Raw genomic sequence first — 5,680 nt, 5'->3', positions numbered from 1 at the left:
ACTGAAAAGTGCTGTTCACAAATGCTCTCCATCCAACCTCACTGAGCTCGAGCTGTTTTGCAAGGAGGAATGGGAAAACATTTCAGTCTCTCGATGTGCAAAACTGATAGAGACATACCCCAAGCGACTTACAGCTGTAATCGCAGCAAAAGGTGGCGCTACAAAGTATTAACTTAAGGGGGCTGAATAATTTTGCACGCCCAATTTTTCTGTTTTTGATTTGTTAAAAAAGTTTGAAATATCCAATAAATGTCGTTCCACTTCATGATTGTGTCCCACTTGTTGTTGATTCTTCACAAAAAAATACAGTTTTATATCTTTATGTTTGAAATGTGGCAAAAGGTCGCAAAGTTCAAGGGGGCCGAATACTTTCGCAAGGCACTGTAATTACAGCGACTGACTGGCTATCAATGTCTTCTGTTCAAAAAGGACTTTTGCTTAAAAAACTACGCTTGGCCCGGCCCCACGAGCCTGGGTTGGTTGAGGTTTTGAAAATATTAGCTCCAAACGGTTCACAGGCTAGTAGCAGAAAGTAGCATGCACCATTACAAAATACTCAAAGAACAGAATAAGTTGATAAAGCCAGCCAACCAGCCAGGAGGTATCACGGTAAATCAATAGCAATTTTCCCTCTAGAGTCTAGTTTGTTTTCACTTTTGAGAGAGATTGTATATCTGATCTTAAATGGTTTGCTAAATATATTTAGCTAGCTAACTCGCCATCTTGCTAGATTGTGATGGCAAGGTCATCCAACCAAGATCACAGGCTTCTGACACAGATGAATTGTAAGTATCTTTCCATCTGCAAGCCCCAATACTTATTTTCCACCATAATTTGCAAATAAATTCATTAAAAATCCTACAATGTGATATTCAGGATTTTTGTTCTCATTTTCTCTGTCATAGTTGAAGTGTACCTATGATGAAAATTACAGGCCTCTCTCATCTTTTTAGGTGGGAGAACTTGCACAATTGGTGGCTGACTAAATACTTTTTTGCCCCACTGTAAGTGCAGCTAGATAGTAACAATGTTCTTCATTCCTGGGGACCCACTGGGTGTGCAAGTTTAAGTTCCAACCAATACTAACATATGAGATTCTATTGAACCAGGATTGTTTACTGGGCTGGGGCTCCCGAGTGGTGCAGCGGTCTAAGGCACTGCATCTCAGTGCTAGATGCATCACTACAGACCCTGGTTTGATTCCAGGATGTATCACAACCGCCCCTAATTGGGAGTCCCATAGGTGACGCACAATTGACAGTGTCAACCAGGTTAGGGTTTGGCCGGGGTAGGCCATCATTGTAAATAAGAATTTGTTCTTAACTGACTTGCCTAGTTAAATAAAGGTTCAAATAAATCAAATAAAAAGAACAAAAGCCTGTGCACCCTTTAACACTGTTGTCTTTTTTCACCTTGAAAAACAGGGTATATTTAAGCAATAATGCCTGAGGAGGTGTGGTATCTTTTATACCATGGCAATAATTTAACACATTTGCCACTAGAAATGTGTTCATTTGCTGGTAGAAATGTGTTCAACATCCACTAAAGTGACTAGCTGACAAGTTTACTAGCTAGATAGCTACAGTAGTTGCGGTGGTAAACAAACAAACATACTTGCTAGTTTAGCTAACCAAACCATTAGTCCTAGCTGTTTTCATTTAGACTTTTGCTTTCAAAAGCAGCTCAGACAAAACATGTAAAAATGAACTACAGCCATTGAATAATACCGTGGAAATATACTGTGCATTATAGGGGAATAACGCACGCTCTAGAATGCCCATCAAGTCAATCAGAAAGGAGTATCAATCAGCATCCAGGACTCAAACTCCGTGGCTTATAATAAATTGTAGACCAGCCCCAAATTATTTTTGCTAGTGTAACAGTATAACTTTAGACCGTCCCCTCGCCCATACCCGGGCGCGAACCAGGGACCCTCTGCACACATCAACAACAGTCACCCACGAAGCATCGTTACCCATCGCTCCACAAAAGCCGCGGCCCTTGCAGAGCAAGGAGAACTACTACTTCAAGGTCTCAGAGCAAGTGACGTCACCGATTGCAACACTATTTAGCGCGAACCACCGCTAACTAAGCTAGCGTTTCACATCCGTTACACTAGTAGCCATAATACACATTGAGTGAACCTCTCCAGACAGATTTTAAATGACTCACGCTCTTCTTTTATATTTATATTGACATCATGATAGCCTAGTTTGCAATCAGTGCTGGAGCATAAATAAATGGCACTCTCAATAGCTAATGTAACACTTTCCAGGCTACTTTGTTTCATTGGTTGATCATGCAACTTATAGGCTACTTTTAGAAGTTATATAATTAGTCAGCATTTAATGAAAGAATAGTAGAGGGCCATGCAACAGTGAAAAAAAAGGAACTCTCAGTACCCCAAACTACTTGAGTTCCAAACTAAACCCATCACTTACTCAACGACAGTGAACCGTTTGATTGATTTAATGTGTTCATATTGCTGTGTAATTGACTGTAAATGTAGCTTGTGAGGTCTTTTTATTACCCAGAGCAATAAGAGCATAAATTATAACTTTTGGCGTTGACTAAAGTTGTGATTATGTAAATTGACGATCATTGTGTTGTGTTGTGCAGTGCTTAATGTATGTGACAGAAATTCCAACTTTAATTCATATTTCAGTGTATCTTATTTTCATAAAATATCAGGAACAACGTCAACATCATTTGACATAATAGATTTTCACATTGCAGTATTCTGAGTTAGACAGGGGTCACAGGGTGTTGAAATATAGCATACGCATACCCCATTACATTTCTAGTCTCCATCTGATAGCCATAGTGAAATTGTACACTGTGGTGGTACAACTACCTAAAGTACTGGTGACTACATCCAAACTTCTATTCTTGGTATGTCATACCAGACTCTTGCCGAGCAGAGTATATTTAACCTTGCTCCCTGACCCTACAGCACAGCAAAATTACTTTTGGTTCGGTTTTCCCCTTCCATTACTTAGGCAGGACAACAACCCTCCTGTTTAGCTCGAGCTTATGGGATTTCTTTACTAGACTTCGATTGGTTTCAATCACAAATGTAGGTTTTAATGTGCAGCTCTGGATTTAGTTTTTTCCTCTGCCAAAGATGTTTTCACATGCAGTCCAATCTCAGTTTGAGAGAATGCCAAGAGTGTGCAAATCTGTCAAGGCAAAGGGTGGCTACTTTGAAGAATCTGAAGAACACTTTTTGGGTTACTAAATGATTCCATATGTGTTATTTCATAGTTTTGATGTCTTCACTATTATTCTACAATGTAGAAAATAGTAAAAATAAAGAAAAACCCTGGAATGACTGGTACTGTACCTACTTACATTTTAGAAGCTAATAGATTGCATTTAGTTAAAACTCCCTAGAGTCGATTGAAGCACCGATGCGTCAATCTACAGTTGAAGTCGGAAGTTTACATACACCTTAACCAAATACATTAGAACTCAGTTTTTCACAATTCCTGACATTTAATCCAAGTAAAAATTTCCTGTTTTAGGTCAGTTAGGATCACCACTTTATTTTAAGAATGTGAAATGTTAGAATAATAGTAGAGAGAATGATATAGTTCAGCTTTTATTTCTTTCATCACATTCCCAGTGGGTCAGAAGTTTACATTTACTCAATTAGTATTTGGTAGCATTGCCTTTAAATGGTTTATCTTGGGTCAAACGTTGCGGGTATCCTTCCACAATTTTCCCACAATAGGTTGGGTGAATTTTGGCCCATTCCTCCTGGCAGAGCTGGTGTAACTGAGTCAGGTTTGTAGGCCTCCTTGCTCGCACACGCTTTTTCAGTTCTGCCCACAATTTTCTATGGGATTGAGGTCAGGGTTTGTGATGACCACTCCAATACCTTGACTTTGTTGTCCTTAAGCCATTTTGCCACAACTTTGGAAGTAGGCTTGGGGTCATTGTCCATTTGGAAGACCCATTTACGACCAAGCTTTAACTTCCTGACTGATGTCTTGAGATGTTGCTTCAATATATCCACAATTTTCCAACCTCATGATGCTATCTATTTTGTGAAGTGCACCTGTCCCTCCTGCAGCACTGCACCCCCACAACATGACGCTGCCACCCCCATGTTTCACGGTTGGGACTGTGTTCTTGTCACGACTTCCGCCGAAGTTGGCTCCCCTGCCTGTTCGGGTGGTGCTCGGCGGTCGTCGTCATGTCCTACTAGCCGCCACCGATCCCTTTTTTGTTTGTCTGTTTGTTTTGTCTTATTAGTTTCACCTGTGTTTCTGTTGTTTGGTTTAATGAGCTTCCCTATTTTTAGTAGGTGGACACGCCCTTGTTTTGTGCGGGATTGTCTTTATGTTACGTGTGTGCGTTTTAGGTAGAGGTGGATTTATTTTTTTAACTTGGCACCCTGTGTTTTTTGGGTTGTCACGTTGTTGTCCGCGCCCTGTATTGTTGGGCTTATCATTTTGTGTGCCGAAGTAAAGAGCACTTTTCCCCAGTGGAACTCTCTGCGTCTGATTCCTTCACCCACCTAGTCCCGCGTGACAGTTCTTCGGCTTGCACCCCCCCCCCCCCCCCCCCCCCCCCCCCCTTTTTCCTCCAAACATAATGATGGTCATTATGGCCAAACAGTTCTATTTGTGTTTCATCAGACCAGAGGACATTTCTCCAAAAAGTATGACATTTGTCCCCATGTGCAGTTTCAAACCGTGGTCTGGCTTTTTTATGGCGGTTTTGGAGCAGTGGCTTCTTCCTTGCTGAGCGGCCTTTCAGGTTATGTCGATATAGGACTCATTTTACTGTGGATATCGATACTTTTGTACCCGTTTCCTCCAGCATCTTCACAAGGTCCTTTGTTGTTGTTTTGGGATTGATTTGCACTTTTCGCACCAAAGTACGTTCATCTCAAAGTGACAGAACGCGTCTCCTTCCTGAGCGGTATGATGGCTGCGTGGTCACATGGTGTTTATACTTGCATACTATTGTTTGTACAGATGAATGTAGTACCTTCAGGCATTTGGAAATTGCTCCCAAAGATGAACCAGACTTGTGGAGGTCTACAACTTTTTTTTCTGAGTTCTTGGCTGATTTCTTTTGATTTTCCCATGATGTCAAGCAAAGAGGCACTGAGTTTGAAGGTAGGCCTTGAAATACATCCACAGGTACACTTCCCATTGACTCAAATTATGTCAATTAGCCTATCAGAAGCTTCTAAAACCATTATATATTTTTCTGGAATTTTCCAAGCTGTTTAAAGGCACAGTCAAACTTAGTATATGTACACTTCTGACCCACTGGACTTGTGATACAGTGAGTTATAAATTAAATAATCTGTCTGTAAACAATTGTTGGAAAAATTACTTGTGTCATGCACAAAGTAGATGTCCTAACCGACTTGCCAAAACTATAGTTTGTCAACAAGAAATTTGGGGAGTGGTTGAAAAACGAGTTTTAATGACTCCAACCTAAGTGTATGTAAACTTCTGACTTCAACTGTAAGTAACATGATAACAAATCCCTTAAAAATCTGTCTGTTTTAGCTAGAAATCTGTTTTTTTTTTGCATTTGATGCATCTCTATTCACCACATCTGCCTATGTTGCAGTTTGCTGTATTTCCTCATCTGCGGTGAAAAGTGTAATGGGCATTTGTCAGACCATGGGACATCCCAAAAATGTTCTCATGAAAAC

Source organism: Oncorhynchus clarkii, chromosome 28 (assembly GCF_045791955.1).
Source record: "Oncorhynchus clarkii lewisi isolate Uvic-CL-2024 chromosome 28, UVic_Ocla_1.0, whole genome shotgun sequence".
NCBI classification, from domain to species: Eukaryota; Metazoa; Chordata; class Actinopteri; order Salmoniformes; family Salmonidae; genus Oncorhynchus; species Oncorhynchus clarkii.
Note: the sequence above shows the minus strand (reverse complement) of the source record.